Raw genomic sequence first — 24,192 nt, forward strand, 5'->3', positions numbered from 1 at the left:
GTGCGCATGCCCATAAAGAGGGCTCTGCGTGACACCTCTGGCACATGTGCCATAGGTTTGCCATCACGGATCTAGGATATGCTTCAGATTGCATCCATACACAGCTTCTTTATAGTGTTAAAAGATTCGTATAGCTGTACACCTTAAAAAAGAAAGCTGGGCCGCTGGTAAAAAAATAATAATAGAAAGTCAAGTTTAATAACAGTTTTTCATTTTTGGGAATTAATGGTTTCAACACAACCCAAGGTTGGAAGCCACTATATTAAAAATTCTTACTTACTGAGATTCTCAGTAAAAGAATAGATATAAGAAACTAGCCTCATAGCTTAAACCTGTCAAACTGCATACATTCTCTAAAAAAAAAATAGGTTAGTTGCCTATTGATAATAAAACCATTATAAAACATAAATGATTTGCAGTACATTTGTAATTAAAAAAGAAAGACAACCTGTCTTTCTTATTATCAGAAAACCTTGCACTGTTCTGGCTAGAAACAAGATTCATGAACTTCAATGGTACTTAAAAGGTACATATATAGTTGTATTTGATTAAATCCCAGTGCATTTCAATAGACCACATTTCCAAGTAGGTTTGAGGGATCCTTGGTGCTCTCTGAGCTTGGTTGTTTTCTTGCAGATGTTTCATTACCCAAAACTAGATAGCATCATCAGTGCTGAAAAAAAACCAAGATCAGAGAGCACCAAGGACCCCTCATTTCAACCCTGAGCTCCAAATATACCCTTTTATTGGTATCAAGTAGGCTTGAAAAGGCCTATGTTAAAATATTCATGACTGGGAGAGACATGGGAACAAGGTCAGCCAATGAATAAGCATAGCAACTAAGTCAGCCAATGGGAACTTAAACAGATCTGAGTCTGTGCAGAGAATTGAAATAGAAACTTAACCAGTCTGCTGCTGGGTGAAGTAAACTAGCAGTCTGTTTGGGCTTGTCTGCTGAAATGAAATAACTGCTTGTGTTCTGCCTTGTGTTTACTTGGAAGAACCACCTGTTGATATTGCACATTTATTCAACTATTCCTATGTATATAAAGAAGTTAATGAATCCTGATGCATCGGTTATCTGTGTGTGTTTCTGGATTTGATTTTTCTGCAACAAACACTGATAGTATGCTACCAGGCATGAAAAGTATAATCACATCTTCTGTCAGGCCCATTGCTAAGAGACTCAAATTATTATGGTTACCTGAAACATTTGGCGGGAGAAGGACGTCCTTCTGAGAGAAATCACAGTAGCCTATTTTTAAAATGAAAAGGGTACCGTAGAGGAACCCTGATAACAATACCAAAAGTCCTCTTTTCAATACATCACTTGCCCATCCCTTTCTCTCTCCAGTGTGGATTTTAATTTTTATTATTTGTATTTTGGTAAAAGATGAGCTGCTCCTATGGCAGTTGGCTGGAACAACCCTTTCTCTCTTTGGTATTTTGGGATAAGCTGAAAAGCTCCTAATTAAGAGAAGTCTGAAGGGGAAAATGGAGGCTCCTGTGAGTGTTAAAGTATACTTCATTATGTGCTTTCAGCCACCCAGAGGATTCCCTGCTGTACCTATTGCTACAGAAATGAAGATAATCAAAAAGGATGCAAATTAATTGGCTTCTCATCTGCTCCCCACACTCCTTGCCTTCTTCAATCTTTTATCTATGGAGAGGGAGAGGAGAGGAAAAATGAGGAAAGGACCAGCTGAACATTTCTCCAAATTCCACTTGGAGAAATATTAATTGAAACAGATGGACAAAGGAATTTCCCTAAAGAGAGCTAGATTACACAGGCAAAGGCAAGAGAAGGAAACAGTAAAAAGAAACTGAGGATTGATCAAAGAGCAAAGGTCAGCCAATGAACAAGAATTCCATCTTTATTTCCACTTTCAAGCTCACAAAGAAGGGCCAAGATCCAGGGTTTTCAAAAGACAGGTCAAGATTTGGAAAATATTAATGTTTTTACAAATCTCTCTCTCTCTCTTCATCTGTTTCTATTTATCATATCTATCATATCTATCATTATCTACCTACCTACCTACCTACCTATCAATCATCTATCAATCATCCATCTATCTATCTATCTATCTATCTATCTATCTATCTATCTATCTATCATCTATCTATCTATCTATCTATCTATCTATCATGTCTTGGATTTTCTCTGGACAAAAACACAAAGTACTTCAGTAACAAATAGGAAATAATGTAATGCAGAAGAGAAAATTAGCACTAATTGTTTAAAAATGTTATTCAAAGGAAGAGAGTATGTATTTAATATAAACCTGTTTCTGCAGAATGGATTTCCAGCCACTGCCTCCTCCCTTTGTTTCCAACAGTGAAAATGGTTTGTTTAGGATGACTTCGCTAACTAAAATGTTCTGCATTTCTTCACGCATTTGCCTTGGTAATGTCAACCATCAACCCAGAGACAGGCTCAGATATTCACAAGCTGCTTTCCAGAAATAGAATCAACAACTTTATGAGCGTGTGATGCCTTAGATCAGTATTTCTCAACCTCAGTAACTTTAAGAGGTGCAAACTTCAACTCCCAGAATTCCCCAACCAACATGCTTTAAGTTTTCAAGGTTAAGAAACACTGCCGTAGATGACACATATTGTGCAATCTTTCTTTAGTGAGAAATAGACATTTTTACCATTTTTAAAACAAAGGAAGAACTTTGAGAGCATGGAACAAATCTGTAGTGAGCAGTCTCAAGTCTACTATTGATATCCACGATGAGAAGTGATCATCCTTTAGAATTGGCAGAACCAGGCTGCTAGGGAAGAATATTACCTCCAACCAATATTTTATCACCATCCCTTTACATACGTTTGAGGCCCGTGGTGGCATGCAGAGCCCTCACCCCAGCTCAGCTCCACCGCGCATGCCTCCTGTTGGCCAGCTGATTTTTTGGGTCTGTTGTGCATGCACGGAGATGGACTGCATGTGGGAGATGCGTGTGCACGCATGGAGGGCAGGCAGGGGGATCGTACATGCGTGTGCAGCGGGTGGGGGGAACAGCGCCCTCCAGTGGCCTATTTTTGGTGCCAGGAGACTGCAGGGAGGCCTACTAGGCCTCCTACTAGGTGGAGGGGAGAGTCACATGTGCATGCGCATGTGGCAGGGGGTCAGGATGCACAGGGGGTGTCGCATGCGCATTGTGTCATGGGTGCAGGTGGGCGCACGCTTTCGGCATGTGATGACAAAAAGGTTAGCCCCCACTGTTTTAGGCAATAGTGTCTCAAGCCTATAATCTCTTTTCTACTTTTTTTTTTAAAAAAAAAAACCACAATTTTTATTTTACTCGTCTCCTATGAGAATAATCTTTCTCCCTGAATGGGCCGAAACCTATAATCCTGTCCCTCGAAGTGACACCATTACATTACAGAATTTATTTCTTTCTTTTTTTTGTTCCATGGTTATCTGTACATCTCAGTAAGGCATCGCTACTGTAGAAGCACTGTCTCCCTCTCTCTCAATCTCTCTCTCTCCTAACCTTTTTTTTAAATAATCACTTTATTAAACTTATCAAAGTATAAAATACCAATGAAGCCCCTTGCCCAATCTTTAAATGGTTCTGGAATGTTTCTACAGTTATAATCTTGCCTTCATTGGGAGTCAATGAGATATCAGTGAAATCTGAAGGTTGACCTCCCCATTTTTAGAACCGGCAAGAGTACCCTTATGAAAACAGCCCTCTGCAGAGAGTGCCATTCTCTCAGGAGCCTCTCAGGGAGCTTCTAAAGGAATATTTTTCTGCAAACACTGCCTGCAAAGAAGCATCACCTATAACAAAAGTCCTGATGGATGAAAGGAATTGCTGCTGTCCACTGGCATTCCCATCCACTCAATCAATCGATCTTCCCAGCACCTTCCCTCAGCAATTCCCCAGCAAAATGCTGAAAGGTTGCCTGCCCAACCTTTCAGCATTTTTTTCCATTCTCCCTCTCTTGGCTCAGACACTGCTGTGATCCCAGCATATCACCTGCCTGCTCTTCCCCTCCTCACCACAGGAACTTAAAATTGAAGCAAATACAGGACTGCAGGCAAGCTGATGGAATGTGAAGAAAACAGAAACATCGGTCAGGGCATAGGTAGCAGGGGGGGAAGAAAGGAAATGAAGGTGCTAAGAAGATCATACGGTATGGGCGGCCGACTTGTGGATAAGCTGTACTGGGACACTGGTGGTGGTAGCTGAAGAGAAGGAGGTAAGGAATAAGGAAGATTAGGAATGGGCAAACTGGTGGGACATGTTGGTAAATCAGCTGTTCAGGGGAGACAAGATGGGGAGACGACAGAAGGCGCAGAAAAGGTGAAAATGGACAAGGAAGTGGGACATGCCATGTTGGCAGCTGTTGTGGGATTTGTCTGTTTATTAAATGTTTATGCTCTGTGTCTCCCCTAAAAGGTGACACTTAATTACTCTAGAATCTGTCTAGATATGTTTTATCCAAATTCTAAAACTATCAAAGTGTTCTGGGTTTTCTATTCGCTGAACCTCAGCCCAACTAAAATTATTCAGCAGAATATCTGCAATGAACGTATTTTTTTCCATTTTTGTGCATACCATTTTACTTCAGAGACAAGTTCCTGGCTGCCTTTAATATATTTATAATTTGCATATGTTTGGATTATATACTGCAAAACAAAGGCCTAATTTATAATATAATCTTTTTCTCCCATAGTAAATCTGAGCCAAACTTCATCTTCATGGCCATCCCCAGAAAATAAAACAATGGATGGCTGCAGCCCACTCCCAAATCACAAAAGCAAACACCTTACATGTTAGGTGTGATGAAATATACCTTCACTCTGTTGACAAATGAGTGTTTTGTGACTGATGATTCTCACTCCCAGCAATCATTTTGTGAAAGCATCATGATATCCCCTGAAAACTCTATAATGTCCTATGTTATATACTCACGTTAAGCTTAATTTAATTAAGTCTACCGGAATAAAAATATTTATTAAACACCTGGTGAAGCCAACATAAAGCTTTGGTAGTCAGCAATCTGCCTTTCTGTGATGTGGTCATTAAAAAAAAGTCAAACCTAAATATACCAGATTGAAAATCTTACTTTTTTGCACTCCTTGAAGCTACATAACAAGCAACTGAAGATTATTCCTTCAAACATTTTTTTTAATACTTCTTAGATAAATAAACAACATGTTTTCAAGGGAAGAGTCTGAAACTTTTCCAGTCCTTTCTTGATCAGATTGCCAACTCAAGTAATGACACCTTCTTGGGAACCATAAGAAAGCTTGACTTAAGCTGCACACAATAGATCTAAGATTACAATTTAACCTAACTTGTTTAATAACCTGGAGGAATGTACTATTTCTCAATCTCTGCAAAATGGAAGAAGTAATGTTCTCTCAGACATAATTGCTTTCAAAGTAAATGTGCTAAGAAGGCCTCAATTTTTAAAAAAGAAAGGTTCTGAAAGTCCATTTCAGATATCATAGAGACTTACACATAATTATGTAAGTTTCACAGTGAAACTATTCTCCAAAGCACTTGAGGGCAGAACAAGAAGCAGTGGGTGGAAACTAATCAAGGAGAGAAGCGACTTAGAACTGAGGAGAAATTTCCTGACAGTTAGAACAATTAATCAGTGGAACAGCTTGCCTCCAGAAGTTGTGAATGCCCCAACACTGGAAGTCTTTAAGAAGATGTTGGATAGCCATTTGTCTGAAATTTCTTGCCTAGGGAGAGGGTTGGACTAGAAGACCTCCAAGGTCCCTTCCAACTCTGTTATTGTATTGTATTGACTTGTCACAGATGAGCTTTACCAAATTACATCACAAGTATTATGAAGTAAATGTGTACTATATCAACAAGAAGGCACTATGGACTTCCATGCCAACCTAGTGATAATCCTAAATAGTTCTGAAGTAATTAAAAAAGTAAGGCATGAAATAAAACTAAGGGTTGACACATGTCTTACCATCCCAGGACAATAAGGGCATACTGACACTTAAAAGAGGGAGAAGGTTAACATGGGACCTAAATCAGGGTTTTGGGGACCTTTTTATCAGTTTATCAAAGCCACCATAATCCTCTTGAGTGCTTCTTAAGAACATTTCCATAATCCTTTAATCCCACACTTCACTCTTGAATGGTAATAATGAACAGACAGACACAGGGCCTGAATAAAAGTAATAAATCCGGAGATCCTCAGGCACATGCTTAGTACAAGGTGGACATCTTATTAAGACAGGTGAGAATTAGGAGGTCATATAAATTGATTAATAAATAAGCTATCTATTTTAAGTACAGCATTTGATTCCCATGGTGAACCAGGATGGAGGAAGTCACAACAGAGATAGTCATGCCAAGAAAGCACTAAACTCCCTGAATGTAAATGCTGAAGAGTAAAGATAGGCAATAAAACTGAGGGAAGAAAACAGCATTAACTGTTAAGATTACATTGCCTATTTCCAATTACAGTACAAGGGACTGAGATTTCAGATAGTTGAAAGTTCTAGCCTAAATCCTAAATAAACGACCCTCACTCTGTTTAGGACCTAGGAATACTCATCTCAAATGATCTAAGCCCCAGAGCTCGCTGTAACAGAATTGCCAAAAAGGCATTAAGAGTTGTTAACCAAATTTTGCGAAGCTTCTTCTCCAATACATTGTACTGCAAACTAGGCATACAAAACCTTTGCCAGACCAATTCTCAAATACAGCTTGTCTGCCTGGAATCCACAATGCATATTTGACATTAATACAACGGAGCGGGTCCAGAAGTATTTCACGAGAAGAGTCCTCCACTCTTCTGCTCACAATAGAATCCCTTATGCCACCAGGCTCGAAATTTTGGGCTTGGACAACCTGGAACTACACCACCTACTGTGTGACCTAAGTATAGTACACAAAATTGTCTGCTACAATGTCCCTACCTGTAAGCTTGGTGGGCATGTCAAGGGAAGGATACCATAAAATCTCCATTCCCTCTCCACTCCAGGGGAAAGGTTATTGCAAAATCCCCATTCCCTCCCGATCAGCTGGGACTCGGGAGGCAGAGAATAGATGGGTGCGGGGCCAGTCAGGGGTGGTATTTACCAGTTCTCCGAACTACTCAAAATTTCTTCTACTGGTTCTCCAGAACTGGTCAGAACCTGCTGAATTCCATCTCTGATCACTATATTCCAAATTTTCACATTCCTAGAAAAAGCTGAGGATAGTGGGATACTGCAACCATCACAAATACATGCCAGTTGCCAAGCATCTGAATTTTGATCACGTTACTATTGGGGATACTGCAACAGTCATAAGTGTGAAAAACGGTCGCAAGTCACTTTCTTCAGTGTCATTACAACTGCAAATAACCACTTAACAAATGGTTGTAAATCAAAGACTACCTGTATTTCATCCCATAGAAGAAATCTGTTTCAATGAACGGATTATCTGATGGCAAACATAGACTTGATAGCTTCACATCTGAACACAATACTGACACAAGCACATTAGTCTTTCTAGGTCAAACTCTCTTAAAATACTTGAAACAAAAAAGTACCAATCAAGTGTTTACTTCTTTTTAAAAGTGCAAAGTCAGAGTAGGATGAATGAGACAGAGTAGCCACAAAGCATGTTATAGGGTTCTTTTCCTCTCAAGACAAGAGAGGGGAAATAGTTATGAGAAGTCTACACTTCTCCAGATTTATATATTTATATTTATATTTATATTTATATTTATATTTATATTTATATTTATATTTATATTTATATTTATATTTATATTTATATTTATATTTATATTTATATTTATATTTATATTTATATTTATATTTATATTTATATTTATATTTATATTTATATTTATATTTATATATATATATTTATATATATATATTTATATTTATATTTATATTTTTATATATATTTAGTTTGTCACTCATGGACAAGATGATAGGAATAAGAATAAACATGAATAAGAATACAGGAATGGGTACAAATAAATGGGGTCAGTAGGACAGGGACGTTAGGCATGCTAGTGTGCTATTCACACCCCTACTGACCTCTTGGGAATGGGGTGAGGTCAACAGTAGACAGTCTAAGGTTAAAGTTGTGGGGGTTTGAGGAAGAAACCACTGAATCAGGTAACGCATTCCCAGGCATTGACCACTCTGTTGCTGAAGTCGTATTTTCTGCAATCGAGTTTGGAGTGGTTTACCTTGAGTTTGTATCGATTGTTTGCCCGTGTATTATTGTGATTGAAGCTGATGAGGGATTCTCAGAGTTGCAGCAACCAGCATCCACAGATTTTTTTTTGTTCTATAAAATGATATGCTGTGAATTTAAAGTATACTACATTTGGTACCTACTTCCTAGGACAGCAATTAAGAAGTAAAATATGAGGGGTCTTTGGTGGTCTCTGAGCTTGGTTGCTTTCCTGCAGATGTTTCATTACCTAAACGAGGTAACATGCTAGTGACTAGCGCTGATGATGTTACCTCGTTTGGGTAATGAAACATCTGCAAGAAAACAACCAAGTTCAGAGAGCACCAAGGACCCCTCATTTCAATCCAGAGCTACAAATATTCATGTTTATTGGTAAAGTAAATTATACTTCTGCATGTCAAACTTCAGAATAAAGTAGCTATAGGAATGCCAGAATGCAATCCTTGATTCAGATTCAAGAATGGCAGTTTATTATAAGTAGGATGGATTCCTACCCTCCCCAAAAGGAACTGTTGGTTTAGAATCTGAAATGGTGGCAGGATGGCTTAAACTAAGCAGCTATCTATTCTTATTAAGATGCAAATTAGGCATTGCAGAGGAAATCCCCCAACCATCCCTGCTCCTTTTGAGAGCTTAACAACTTGCTTTCTTACCACCCACTCAGTGCCTTATGAAAAATCCCCTCAAATCACAGTGCTACTACCAAATTATTCATATTTCTGCAGCACTGCCAATCAAAAGGCGTAAGTCTTATTAAAGAATTAGCACCTTACGTTTCCACAGCAACTTCAGAAATGCCAGGCAACCGCTCTACCTTAGAGGCCAGGCAAAAGTTAATCAGGATTTGCAGTGCAGATAGCCTGGCTCTCAGGTTTCTCAGCCACTGAAACAAACCTCTTGCAGCTGGAACATCTGGCGATAGGATCCAAAATGTAAATTACTGCCCTGTTAGAGGTAGCACACTTTAAGCTAAGGTGATCTGCTGGGGGAATTTAATATATCTGAGTCAGTGTAACCGGGGATTTGTATCTACTGTATCAGAGGGATTTCCACTTGGCTTGTTCTCTTTTCTGACTGGTCCCTACAATATATTTGGCTGGTTCATAAAATGAAATTTCATGAGAAGAGTAGTCCACTCCTATGCTCAGAACAGAATCCCTTATGCCACCAGGCTCAAAATTTTGGGCTTGGACAATCTGGAACTGTGCCTCCAGGAGTTGGACCTAAGCATAGTGCACAAAATTGTCTGCTACAATGTCCTTACCTGTCGACTACTACTTCAGCTTCAACCTCAATAATACACGGGCAAACAATCAATACATGCTCAAGATAAACCACTCCAAACTCAATTGCAGAAAATACAGCTTCAGCAACAAAGTGGTCAACGCCTGGAATGCTCTACCTGACTCCATTATTACATCCTCAAACCCTCACAGCTTCAACCTCAGTCTACTGTGGATCTCACCCCATTCCTAAGAGGTCCTTAAACGGGGCGTGCATAAACGCACCAACGTGCCTACCGTCTCTGTCCTACTGTCCCCATTTATTTGTATTCATTTCCTTTGTTCATGTCTGTGTTCATATTTATACCTGCTATCTTGTACATGTTTGACAAACTAATAAATAAATAAACCAACCAATGTTCTAAACAAGCACCACTAAAGAAGGCACACTGCATATCATCTGCATGCTTACAATGCTTATTACCATACTTGACAGGGAAACTGGGTATACTGAAGGATGGAATGCAAGCCCAAAAGCTTACGTACATTACATAATTATTTGTTGTGATGAAGTAGTATGCTTCTAAATGGAAGAGAATAGCATGACGATCACTCTTCCCTGATCCAATGAAGTCTTTTAAAACATAATGCAAGGGTACATACACAGCCCAAAATCTATAGCCTATGTAAAATTTAATTTCTCTTGACTAAGGATAAGCAGGATTGTTTTGCAAAAGTTAATTAGCATTGACATTTTCAATTACGTGAGTTATGAGTATGATAAATACTAGATTATACACTAATGTATTTTATATAATTCCAGGTATAAATTTGGAATATATTCCAACTGCATTTATTCATATGTCATACAATTTTGTGTGTCTTTTTTCACTTTAGGATAAACAAGTGAGTCACATTTGCGAGGAGGGTGGCTTTATGAATTTGATAAATATCCAATCCCTGCTTTCATATTACACCTTTTAGGCCTGGAAGTCATCTTTTGCATTGGGCCTTCAGACGTGCCACAGGGAAATTGGTAGGGGGGAATCATATGGAGTGGGATAGATATAGTCAAAATAACATTCCTTTCTCGGAGAGTCAAGGATGTCCTGCCCTGCACCTGGAGAGGTGTGACTGGGAGACAGTGCCTAACTGGACTATGTGATGGATCTGTGGGTGCTGGGGCAGGGACTTGAACTTTTGTTTCAGTGGAGAAAACCTGGAAACTTTCAGATTTGGGTTTTCCCAGATGTGCCAATCTGACATCTTTAATAAAATGGAACTTTGAGGAACCTCAAGCCTCGGAGTCTTTTTTTGTTAGAGGTGTTACTTGGAACACTGAAAAACCCTAATTTCTGCTGTTCTCTTGGTATACAAAGGAACCCAGATTTAATACTAAATATTATAAGAGAAGTAAATATATCAACTCTTAAAAGATAGTAAATATATGCTATATTACGCTTCACAGAATAACTGAAATTTAATTTGACACTGAAGAATAGTCAGTAGAGGCTATTATCCAAGTCAATCACTTCACACATAAAAGTTTATTTCCAATAATATTACTTTGGAACACATTATTTCCTATCATGTTATAAGTCCCACTGTGTCTCTGCAAAGGACTAGAGTTACTTTAAAAGAGTCCAACATATACAGCTGCACTGGGTCTTGGAAATATGGGATGTCTGAATAGAGAGGCAGACAAAATCAGGCTATGGTTCACAGATCTGGGGGCAAGGTTACTTCCTACTTCTACTACTTCCCCTCTGAGAGCGCACCTCATGCTTGCTTCAACCTGATGGGACTTTTGGGTACACAGGCCAACTCATAGAGTAGACTAAGAAAGGTCTGTGTTAATCAGTGAGTAATTCAGGTAGATGAAGTTTTTTTTAATGTGGTAAGGCAACACTTGGAATAGTGAATGCAGTTTTGGTAACCATAAGAAAGATGTTGAGACTCTAGAACAGGGGTGTCAAACTGGTGGCCCACAGGCCAGACGCATCATTCACAGGCGAATGCCTACCCCAGTCCATGAATGGGGAAAAGGTCATGAAACATGACATGATGATAATATATTGTGGCAAGTTTGACACCCATGCTCTAAAAGGAGTATAGACAACAGCAACAAAGATTATTAGAAGACTAGAAGTTAAAACATATGAAGAAGAGTTGTAGGAATTGGGTATGTCTAGTTTAATTAAAAGAAGGTTGACATGATAGCAGTATTGCAATATCTCAGGGGTTGCCACAAAAAAGAGGGAGTCAATCTAGTCTCCAACTCACCTGAAGGCAGGCAATAGATGGAAACTAATCAAGGAGAAAAGCAACCTAGAACTATGAAGAAATTTCCTGACAGTGAGAACAATTAATAAGTGGAAACACTTGTCTCCAGAAGTTGTAGATGCTCCAACCCTGGAAGTTTTAAAGAGGAGATTGGACAACCATTTGTCTGAAATGGTATAGAGTTCCTGCCTGAGCAGGGGGTTGGACTAGAAGACTTCCAAGGTCCCTTCCAACTCTGTTATTCTATTCTATTCTATTCTATTAAAATATAAATATAGAGATTTGACCATTGGAATGTTTAAATATGGCAGGCCACCATTGTGAAAGCACCACCATGCTAGTAAACATTCAGAAAGAACTGAGGGACTTTTCAGAGTGTCAGGTCTACCCATTCGCTTACATGAGTAGATCAGTTCAACTCACTAAGCAACGTTTTACTGAGAGAGAAGTGGTATTGCTCTGTTCCCGGATTGTTTTGCCCAAAGATCCCTTCTTTTCATCCATCTCATTCTGCAGCAGTTCATCAACAAGGTTAACCTAGGATTAGTGAGAGGACTTTCCAAACATGATAGCACACTGAAATGTACCACAATTATATGGCAAACTAGTTGTATTTAACACTTAACTGTTAGGTGCTGCTAACAATCTAATAGCTTCTTGTATACATATACTTGTTAGCACTATTTTTTTTTTTAAAAAAACAAGAATAAATACTCTAGGAATCTGGAGAGATTTTGCTTATGTCACCATCTTTACATGAAGCATAAAGGAGAAGGAGCATCTGACATTCAGATGTTGGGGCTAATATTATAAAAGACAACATTCTCATTTTTTTAGTTTAGAATTTACAATTTAAAAGCAAACATTTTATAATCCTTGGGGGATGAGAATGGGAAACTAACTACTTACTCTCGTTCCTCCACCCATATGTGGAACAATATTCACCATACTGCACAATTAATGAAAAATTTCTTCTGTTGTTCCCACCTTCTTTTAAACAACTGAGACCAAGATTAACAATTTCAGATGGACTACAACATTCCAGCTGGCAAAAGGGATCAGCTCTTAAATCGATTTGGTTGGGAAAGGAGAAACAGAAGATGTCAATGTGCTTTCAAAAGCAATGTAGAAGTCTGTACAGACCATACACCACTTTGACCAAGATTTTTTCTCAATAATTTCACCCTGAAAGACTATTTATTCTACTGTGAATGATTTTAGATATATAATTAAGGTATTTCTAGCATTTGTCTTCAATCCTGAAAATTGGGGAAAAAAACAGAGTTTTTTTCTGTTGGCCAAATCTTGTATTCTCACATATATCATTCTGATGAGTTAAGTAATCATGCCACTGCAGGGATGAGCATGCTTATTTCTCTGATGGAGAACAGAAAGCCAATCTTAATTTATTGGCCAATAGATCAGGACAGATACAGTTCAGCCAATCAATAGCTTGTTCTTGGCCACAAACTGAGTGTATCGCTCACCTTCTTCAGTTTTGCATTAAAAAAATAAACCCTACCATCCTAGTATAAAAAGCCAACAATAAGCCTCCCATTTGTCTGTCTGAGGTATCCAGGACCACAGTTAAGCTGATTTATTGATCATGCCTGTATACAATATCTTATCAACTAACTAGCTGGCACCAAATTGCACTAGATAAAAATCAACTGAATTCAAGGGGGCTTGGAATTAAGATTGTTTATGAGAATGTAATGACTCTAGGCTGATTTCTCTCTTTGCTCAGCTCCCAGGGTCTGCCTGTCCTTCTCTTACAGCCACAGTAGGATTCATGTTTTGGTATTACAACTCTTTCATTGTAGCTCTGCTATCTTTCCAGTAAGGTGGGATACAAATTCTGTGTGACTGAACAGTTACTGAACCATGCAACGCTCACTGCTTGCAAACATAATTTTGTAAAAAAAAAAAAACTTGAATGGTAATCCTACGCGTGCTCGTGATAGCTTAGAAACTTGCAAGGGGCATGCAGAGAAATCATGCACACTGTTCTGAGCTTCTGTTTGAAAGTTTGCCAGAAACACAATACGATCCTATTTTGTCAATGGCAAGGATTTAAGCTTGTTATGTAATGGCCATTAGATGATTGATCACTCCGCTATAGCATTTCTATCTGCTTTGAAGCAGACATGAGTTCATCTGAAGGCTTACATTTGCTTTTGTTTATGTAACTGCCTATTGAGGGCCTTAACACTCAATTGCTACTGTAGAGAATATGGCGTGTTTGAATCAGATTTAATTATGCAAGGTTTTAATCTTTCCACCTCATCTATACTTTGCTGTAGTACTCAATTATAGCATTTCAGTAGAATTAGAGTATGGTTGCTAAGAAGTAAACATTATACCAAAATCAGGGAGGGGGGGGGAATCCCCACACCTTCTGTTTCAGTTCTTTCACTTGTGGAAATAAGAGAACTGTGCTGGTCTCAAAATCTATTCAGAAGAGGGATTTCACAATGCATTCAAGAGCACACATAGAATCTTTAGACAGCTCAATTTTTTTTAGGATTCTATATGAGCCTGGAAGAGACAACGCTGCTTTAAGCAGCTTTGTTCAAGATACCTTCAGGCTTGCATGAAAGCCTGCAAAAAAAATTGACTGTTTTAAAAAGAAGGTCTTTGCTGTTTAGTATCCCAAATCATTTTCAAAAAATATGAAGCCCTGCGGAAAAATTAACAGCTTCATAGGCATAGCATGCTAAGCCATGATTTCCTTCACTTCACTTTGCTGAATCTACCTCAATTGCCAGGATCTAGGTAACAGACTAAGCACAAGCAATCAAAGCGTATTTTCACTTATCAATATTATTGTCATACTTGCAAGCCATCTTCCCTTTTTGGACTTCAAGCCTGCCACACTTTCTACTGTATGGAAAAATAGGAGGGGGGTTTATATGAAGTTGGGTGATATGTAGCCATAACAACACTCTTCTTAGAAAGCCAAGGTCATCTTTGTCTCTGCACCTGGCTGGATGGGTGGAATCTGTCTTCGTGGCAGTGAAAGATTGGACCATGTGATGAAATTGTGGGTGTTGGGGCAGGATCTTGAACTTTCAACTAGGTGAGAAAACCTGGAAGCTTTCAGATTCGGGTTTTCCCAGATTTACCAACATGGCTCTTTTAATAAATTGCAACTTTCAAGAACTTCTTGCCTTGGAGTGTTACTTGTTTGAGGATGCTATTTGAAACCCTGACAATCATATCAGTCAGCATCAAGTAACTGAACTGTGTGATAGCAAATATCAATCGAAAGTTAGTCTAATCACTATGAGGTGTTTCTAGTGAAGGAAAAGGTAATTATATTTCTTGTTTCTCTAAACACAAATAATGGGGATGCTCTTATTAAAACACCACTTAGAAATAGATGTCACAATTTTTGTTCTTATTTTGCAAACTTTGGTTGGTGGACAGGCATTGCCAATGTTGGCACCTTCTATGAACCGTACTTAAAGGACAGCTTGGTGCCTTAAAGTCCTTCAAAATATAGCCCACCAAATTCAAAGGAGGAATAATAGCAAGGCAGCCGACTATTCAAGTATCGCCTCAGAAGCCAACAAACAATAACCAAAATTACTGTAAAACAGATCAGTACTTTTAAGGTTGAAGTGGCAAAGTTGCATTATAAATATCTATAAAATTCAGAATAAGCCAAAGTACCCAAATATTGCATTTGAATATCTGCTCCTGATGTCTGCTCCCTTGAAAGGGATGGAGATGAAGCAGAGAATTCTTGCTCCAGCTTTACCTATTTCACAGGATTTTTTAATGCTGACAAACACTTCTGAGAGCCTAGATGTTATAAAATTATGCAAATAAGAAATGCAACATATCTTATTGCAAACCATAGTAATACCTTACTGTGGTAAGAAGAAATACCTGCACTGCGTACATCTGTATATTTCTATATATTTCTGCTATTCTGCTACATATGCTTTATTAACTATATTTTCTCCTCCTCTTCTCATTCAGTTTGATGGCGATAAGATGCAAAACTCTGGAATTTTATTCTCTCAACAGTCCATTAACATTACTGTAAGAAGCCACTCTGTGTCTGTAGAAAAATTGCCAAAAGCTGCCTATTACATTTTCAAAAGCATTTTGTCTTTACGAGAGCATCTGCTTTCAGTTTTCACTAACATGCCAGAAAAGTGAATAAACCAACAATAGCTAAATCAGCATAAATGCACCATGAAGGCTCCATTATATCACTACAAAATAAAGTCTTGGTTCATCTAACTGCTCAAGTTGTAAAGAAATAAACACACTAAAACAAATCTTACATCCCTGTGACTTTATTAGCTCAGCTGCAAAGTTTAGGATTTCAACAATGACTGGAAATCAATCCCTAATTATTTTGTATATACATTATGCAAATACCCATCAAGATCTCCATGGAGGACAAGGTGGCTGAAATCATGCAATCAAACTCAATCCCTTTTATTTATACAGCATGGGAACCCTATATTAAATTAAAGATTGACAGCCATAGACCAAAAATATGTATAAGGGGTTGGACTTCTGCTGTACATGCCATCTTGTATCTTGACCCATACTATATGAAAACATGCTTAACAAGCTTTCCCTAACCTGATCTTTTCCAGATGAGCAAACTTACAATTTCTACCATCCTTCAACAATATAATCAAAGATCTCCCCAAAAGATGTACTTAGGCATATTAAAATATAAGCAGCAGGTTTACATATAAGAGAGCAAGCATGGTGTACGGTAGTTGTTAAGGAATGAAGCTAGAAACTGGGATTCTTATGAGTTTTATTCTTGCCTTAGAAACGAAGTCAACTGTCTTTCTTGGGAAGGAAGCAAAGTACAACCACTTCTGAAAAATCTTGCCAAGAAAATTCCTAGGCTTTGCCCAGGTAGTCAAGACAAGTAAAAAAAAAAAACCATTCAAAGGCACCAAAAGAAAAAGAGTTGCTAATTAACAGAAAAATACATTCACCATTTAAGAGCCCCTTTTGCCTTCTTAAACCCAACTCAACCCACTGGAGGCAGCTACCAATAAATTAAAATCAATAAACAAATAAATAATTCTTCATATCAAAATTGATGCACTTTTTTTTTGCTGAACTATCAGTTATATTCATAACCACCAGATAATTCTAATTATACAATGAGTTCTTACCCAGGGATCCCCAAACCCTGGTTCATGGCCCAATGGTAACCAGGCTGCAGAAGCAATGGGTGAGTGCACAAAGTTCCATTTGTGTAAGTGGTAAGCATGTGTGTGAAACCATCCCCTCTCTCCGCCCCGGCTGGTCTGTAGTGCCAGAAAGACTGGGGACTGCTATTGTGACACTTATGTTACCTTGTCCTTTCTACTTCAACTTGAATGGCTCTTTAACAGAATTCCCCCTTCTCTTTCCAAAATTTAGAATCAGGTAAAGAAACAGGAAAGAAGTATGCCATGAAAACATCAGCTTCAGTTTTAACCTTTGCACATATTAGGATGCAAGACACTACAAATCTGCAGTATGCAAAGATTATATGCTGCCCATTATGTCAGCAGTGGAACTAATGGATATTTTTCACAAATACTCAGAAACATGAATATAATTCAGAAAGAACGTACATAAGTATGATGCCTTATTTAAATATCATGCACATTTTTTCACCACTTAAAAAGCCAAATGAAATATCATCTTAAGATGTCACATGGATATGTTTTGTCTTCTCTGCTCTATCAGAATATACACTATTCTATGCAGTAGCTACTATTCTCAATATCTTAACCACATCAGATTTCAAAATATAAAATGAAAATCCTAGGATATGAGATGTGTAAAGGGACTGCCTAGAGGAGTGTTAGTACTGTTTTATAATGCTTTGATAAGACCATACTTTGAATATTGCATCCAGTTTTGGTTGCCACGATATAAAAAAGATGTTGAGACTCTGGAAAGATGTAGAGAAGATCAACAAATGCGATTAGGACTGGAGGCTAAAATGTATGAAGAATGGTTGCAGGAATTCAGTATTTCTAGTCTAGTTAAAAGAAGAACTGGGTTGACATGAGAGCAGTGTTCCAATATTTGAGGGACTGCTATAAAGAAACGGGGATCAATGTATTTTCCCCAACACCAGGAGGCAGAACAAGAAACAATGGATGGAAACTAATGAAGGAGAGAACCAACTTCAAACTAAGGAGAAATTTCTTGACAGTGAGAACAATTAACCAGTGGGATGGGTTGCCTTCAGAAGTTGAGGATGCTCCATCTCTGTAGCTTTTAAGAAGAGATTAGACAGCCATTTGTTCGAATGCAATAGGGTCTCCTGCTTGTGCAGGGGGGTGGACCAGAAGACCTTCAATGTCCCTTCTAACTCTGATATTGTGTTCTGTTTTATTCATCATTTCACCATTTTCAGTCAGTAAACCTTTACCTAGAGTGCTTTCTCAATCAATCCTGATTTATTTATACAGATACTGCACAATGAATATTTTAAGGAGCAAATTGCCTTTATACTTCCCTAAACCACCAACTTTATATATAGTATATACATTCCCACTGTCAGGGGCAAGTAACAGGAGCCAGGATAGAGTTCAAAAGCACTGTGAGTTTGTTCCATTCAACCTATACACAAGAATCTGATCTACTAACAGTCAAGGCAAATTGGTGCCAGATAACAGTCAACAGACTTCAGAGGACAGGGACTTAAGTCTCTTTCAGGGGTGCAGGGACTATAGACTGATGATGCCTTTGACTCTGCCCTCAAGCTCTACCTGGTCATCTCCTATACATACTTTATACTAAAAAGCAACAACAGAGTTACTTTTATGTAGGTACAATCTGAATTTCACATATTTCTGAACTTTAAATCCAATCAGGCCCAACCACAATGGTCAATAGTAAGTGATACTCAGAGTTATAGTTCAACATCAGGTGAAAGACTCACTGTGATGACTTGGAAATAAGTCCCATTCTACTCAATGCAATTCATTCCAAGTTGCATAAAATTATAGCTGAGAAGAAAGTGCTATTTACAGAGATAGTGTAACATTTATAATTAGATTGTTGGATTCATAATAGTAAGCTATGAGCTTAAATATCAGCTTAATTATGAAGTTCAGCCCACTGAACAATTTACTGTACAGCAAAATACAAATAAACCGAAGTGCCATCTTAATCATCTGATGTTATTGTTGTCACCCATATTAATCTCATTCGCAGAGCAGACAGCAATGAGGAAATAACTGCCAGAATAATCTAAAATCAGAGTGTGTGTTTATTAAGATACATCAGAATTCACAAACTTTTTGAACTTTTAGAATTATTTATTTGGCAAATTAAAAGAGCAGGGCTTTGGAGTTCTTCAAAACTTTCTACCCTACTGTGTGAGTCAGGCCTACATTTGGAGAACTGACCTGCTTACACAATCTGATATCTAATTCCAAAAAGGATTATTTGTGGCTAAAGTGACATGTAGGATGATAGCCAGTGAATTGGTCCAGAAACCAACCACCTGACTACTATTCAAAAGTTTCAAAGAATGAAAAGTGGAGAATGAGAATAGGGTCCAATCAAGGGTTAATATGCCAAAGAATCTAAGACACAAAGCACTCAGTCTCACAAATTCACAAATATTTATAACAATAAGCCACTTCCAAAGAGCTTACTAGTAAAATACCCTATTAATTCCTCCTTTACTCAACTTTTACTCATTAAGCCTGATCTGTTTGCAAGTTCATCTAAATATTCTGTAGATTTTTCATGCCCAAAGTTGTCTTCATACATGTAAGAACTCGGATGTGTCTTCATCATCTGATATGGCAATCATCTCTCTTCATTTTGGGCTAAATGACATCAGTGCAGTGGTGGGTTCCGGATCCCGTTGCAACTGGTACGGTGCAACGGGGCCGGCATCCACCAAATGCACGTGTGCAGCATCGGAGCATCGAACCAGAACTGATTCTGGTCCAAATCCTGTGATAGTTTGAGATAACAGCCTTACCTATATTATGGTTCATCGCACAGTTAGCCAGATGTTCAGATTGGATTTGGCATTTTTATCCAGCTATTGAGTCCTTCCCAAGGGCCTGGATAGGGTGATGTGGATGTTTTATGGTGTTACATGTATCGTCATAAGTAGTAAACTGTTTTAAGTAAAGTTGCAACTGACTGATGTTGGTTTTGTCAATGTCGATGGTGTTCAAGTGGTGCTCCAGGTGTTTTGAGATTGCATCCAAAGCACTTATTGGTATTGGTACTACTTTTGCTTTCCTTTGCCACAGTCGTCCTATTTCTATTTTGCAGGCCTTTGCTTTGTGTTATTTTCTATTACTATTGTAGTGGTTATTGTTATTTTATATTTGGAAGAACTGAGAAGATACTACAACACTATCATGCTGGTGCTATTTTGCTTAGTCCAAATAAAAATATATTACCCAACTATGGAATCTGCATTTTTCTCATAGCCCAACATGGCTATAATTCCTTCTTTTGTTTGAGAATAAAGGGGTTTTATTTAAAATGTTTGCTTGCTTGGGTGCTTGGTTTTGTTCCAGTTCGGTATTCGTTCAAATATTTCTCAATGAAAAACCAAACTACTTGACTCTGCTTAACAAAAATTGAATTTTTTTGTTAAAAGAAAAAGAATCGATCAAAACTCAACCTCCTCATTTTATGTGTATGGAGTCATTCCGGATTACGCTTTCTATTGTGTCGAAGAAAATCCTCCACCTTTGTTCAGACTTATTTTAGTTAGACTCTCAATGCTCAAGGCCTTGCATTTGCTGTAAAATATGCTGTTCATTGCTACAAAAGAATTGCACACTAATAAAAATGTTTCTAAATTGTCCTTTGTCTAGCAACTGACTGGGCCTTTTACTGCCACAGACAACATCAAACTGAAAGTTAGGAAATGTTTACCAGGAGAAGATATACTATCACAAAGGAAAATGGATTTCTTGCCTAGCCAGAATATTCTGCAGGGGAGGCAACAAGACCTCTGGATTCCCCTTGTCTCTTATGGTTCAATTCCCCGGTACACATTCTAGATCTGACTCTATTTGGAATTGGGGTGATTTCTCTTGGTCAAGCCTTTCTTCCTGACCAGATACATTGCTGCCCTGGTGACTGAGACTCTATGCAAATGAAGTGTAAATCACAACACACAGACCCTCCCCGCAATTTATACCAATATAGTACCACCTTTTGAATAACCGTACAGTAATTGTGGCTTTTTTCCAAATGTACAGTTCTCCGGCTGACCAGCCATTTCTACCTGCCTGTCTGAGCAGAGATCTTAATGCTGCTCTTGACAGATTATAAGAAAAGGTAGGGAGGAGGGAGGCAAGCATGCAGCGAATGGGAAGCATCAATGAAGCTGTGTCTTTTGCAAGCCACATCTGTAATAGGACTGAAGGAGAGGTGGGCTGCTCTCCTCTGAACTCTTTGGGACTTTATGAATGGAATAAAATAGGGCTACATGGTAGTCTTTGGCAAAATATATGCCAGTGTGTAGCTGTATGTAATCTTTAATAATGGTTGATTTCAAGCCTTCAGAAAGGCAAACACAATGCAACTAGGCTAGTGTAGCTAAAAGCTTCTTATTCCATCATACCTTTCACATCCATGCATGCTCACTAGACAAGTACGTAGAATTGCGCAGGCACAAATGCATAAATTCATTCAGGCTTGCATGTTCACATGCAAAATGAGTCAGCTGACCCATCAGATTTTCTCACTGCTGCCTGCTCAGCACACTTCCCTGGGTTGGGTGTACACAGGCTCTTTAAGCTTCCCGACAAAGGGCTTTTTCATCCATAGCACTAAAAGTGCTATTCGAAATGTCCAGATGTAAAATATATTAGTTGAACTACAAAAGTCAAAATGCATGTTGGGTTTAAAAATAATTTTCTTTCATTTACTCTTTCTCTCTTTTCTACGTCAAGACAGTATATCAGGGTCAGACATTAAATCATGTTTCAGAGTCACTTTGATTTAGCAGCTTGAATGATTACAGTCACATCCAGCCTTGCATTGAAGAGCTCAAAGGGACCCACCTTCCTCCTACTTTTCTGAAAAATGAACTAGTAAGGTAGCCTTCACCAAGACAGACAGACAGAAAGAAAGAAATAGAGAATATGGCTGGCTGGAAATCATCCACTGAGCTTGTATGACTAGTCTTTCTGGTGCCATTTCAACTCCTTAACCACCTGCCCACATAGACACTAAATCAAGATTCAAAACCCTATTCACCTTTACTACTTCACAGCCTACCTTCTCCTGTAGGTTTGGAGATGTTTCAAATTCCTTACATGTTCTACAATTCTAAAAAGTAAACTGTGGTACTTTGAAGGCACGCTGCAGCCAAATTCTAGTTTGCAAAACCCAGTGAATTTTTCATAGCTCAGTGAGGTTTCTGCAAAAACCTCTGCAAAAAAAGTTGCAGAATTTTAGAAATCATATGTTAACGGTTCATTCTAAGGTTACAAATTAATCAAAAACAGAACTTCAGTTTATAGACCATGAAGCTGAGAACGATGCTATGAAGCTATGAAACAAACACACATCACACCTTTAGTAAAAGGGAAATAAAGACAGTTCCACCTTTTTTTTTTTTTTTAAACCTGCTGAAAAGGCCTGGTTGTTGTAGAACCACAATACAATAGCGGAGCCAGGATCTTTGTCTTTAAGTATCCCCATTTTCCATCACTATTACTCTTTCTTACAAGAAAGATTTCAACCTGGCCTAGATACCACATTAGCAGACTTCCAGAACCCTTCTTTACCTTGGCCCACCCTGAAAAAAGTTTCTCCCTGGGCTTTGTTGAACTAGACGCAAGAAAATAGGGGTGCAGAGCCTTAGTAAGAATCTTTTGCTCCTAAACAGGGCTACCCGGGCTTACAAGTCCGTGTTTTGGAGTAGTCAAGCGCTGACTCACAGTACAAACACAGTTGCTGGCAGGAGCCCTGGCTCCAAACGCTTTGTGGTCGGAATCTCTTTAATTCACTATGTATTGACTTAGCCATTCTGCCAAAGACACCAGCAAGTGGAACTTTGCACAGGCACAAGTTCCCTATCCCCAAGGCTCTGGGGGCTGCTGAGCAAACTCTTGGTAGCATCAGAAGCATAGCCAGTCCTGTAAAACAACCACCACCACCACCACCACGTCTCCCAAGAGCATCAGAGCCTTCAAATGTCAGCATCCCAAAAAGAGTGTGTGAACCTGGTCTCCTCCCTTTGGGCTTTCTTTCCAAGCGTCTCTACATGAACGACAATAAAGGGGAGTAGAGGCTATTATACATAACCACCACCACCACCACCACCACCACCACCTTCAGATCTATTCAGATCTATTCTTTTTTTTTACTGACCCTGAGTATAACCCGTATCTCCCCCCCCCCCCTTAACCCCCTTTAATCCTCCTTGTACTTCGACAGACGTCATAAATATGCGATGCGTTGGTTGCAGGTCTGCTTTCTCCGCATCACCGCTATCGCTGCTGCGGATTTGCGAACGCCCGCAAGAGCGTTCCTACTCGACCCTGCAGCAATTGTGCATTAAACGCGCACAGGCAAACTCCGCCACCAAAGGACCTGCCCCCGCCCGAACAAACTTCCTCTTACAGGGGGGGAAAGGCAGACCAAATTCACGCACCGTCGTAAACAAAACCCATTCCGCAGCCACATTTCATCCCCGTTTCCATCTGCGGTACGCAGGAGGAGGCGTTTGGACTCTGATGTGGAAGGCATTGCGGTACATAAAGGGGAAAAATCCTTGTCAGGTTCCCACAAGATTTCGGACCCGCAACGTACCTATGATCCTGCAGTGCTGTGCGGGATGAGGAAGCCCCCCGCTATATTCTCCCCGACTCCCATGCAAGGCAACCCCTTCATACGTGGGAACACTTACCCGCCTGGCACTTCCTCCGCAGCCCAAGATCAAAGCCCCTGCAGCGCTCCGACGAGTTGCAAAATGCTGCACATTCGCCAGGATGATTAAACCACAATTGCGAGAGGATTTGATGGGAACAGCTTGGAAAGACTTGGGCAAGCGCTGAGAAGGCAAGTTCTCAGCCTTTTGCAAACACAAACACGCAACCACACCGAACTGCGGTCATTATGTCAGCCGAGGAAACTAGGGAGCAGGCATTTTCCCGCAGCGGGGACGCGGGCGGGCGCGCGCTGTGTTATGTGAGGAGCGGGTGGGGGTGGGGGGGAATAGCACAGATAAGCATTAAACAGGGCTGAAGGATCCAGGAAGACAGAAGGTTGCACTTTAGAACTAAAAATGAACTGAGGATTAGGTCATGCCTTGAAAAAAAGCACCTGACGTCATCCCCAGCCAATCAGAGAGGGAGGCTCAGGGGCAGGATGACGTCAGCCTCTGATCCTGGGCTTTGGGTGCAGATTAAAGAGAGACAGGCAGGCAGAATTGCAATTTAAAAGGGGCTAGATTTTTCTTTTTGTGCTTCATTCCCTTTCAGGTTTTTTTTTTTTTGCAAGCTCTTAAAAAGGAA

At 39.2% G+C, this 24,192-nt stretch overlaps 1 protein-coding gene across 2 annotated transcripts in view; it reads right to left on the reverse strand.

Moving 5' to 3' along the window:
* Positions 1-23,844, reverse strand: part of DUSP8 (dual specificity phosphatase 8) — a 111,183-nt gene extending 87,339 nt beyond the window's left edge. For both annotated transcript variants that reach the window (XM_014067654.2, XM_087716575.1), the window contains exon 1: positions 23,586-23,844. The gene's annotated coding sequence lies outside the window, so the exon portion shown is untranslated. The remainder of the gene's footprint in view (positions 1-23,585) is intronic.
* Positions 23,845-24,192: the final 348 nt, after the last annotated feature.

This window comes from Thamnophis sirtalis, unplaced genomic scaffold (genome assembly GCF_051295495.1).
Source record: "Thamnophis sirtalis isolate CommonGarterSnake01/CBP01778 unplaced genomic scaffold, rThaSir2_p1.2 scaffold_1, whole genome shotgun sequence".
Classification (NCBI taxonomy): domain Eukaryota; kingdom Metazoa; phylum Chordata; class Lepidosauria; order Squamata; family Natricidae; genus Thamnophis; species Thamnophis sirtalis.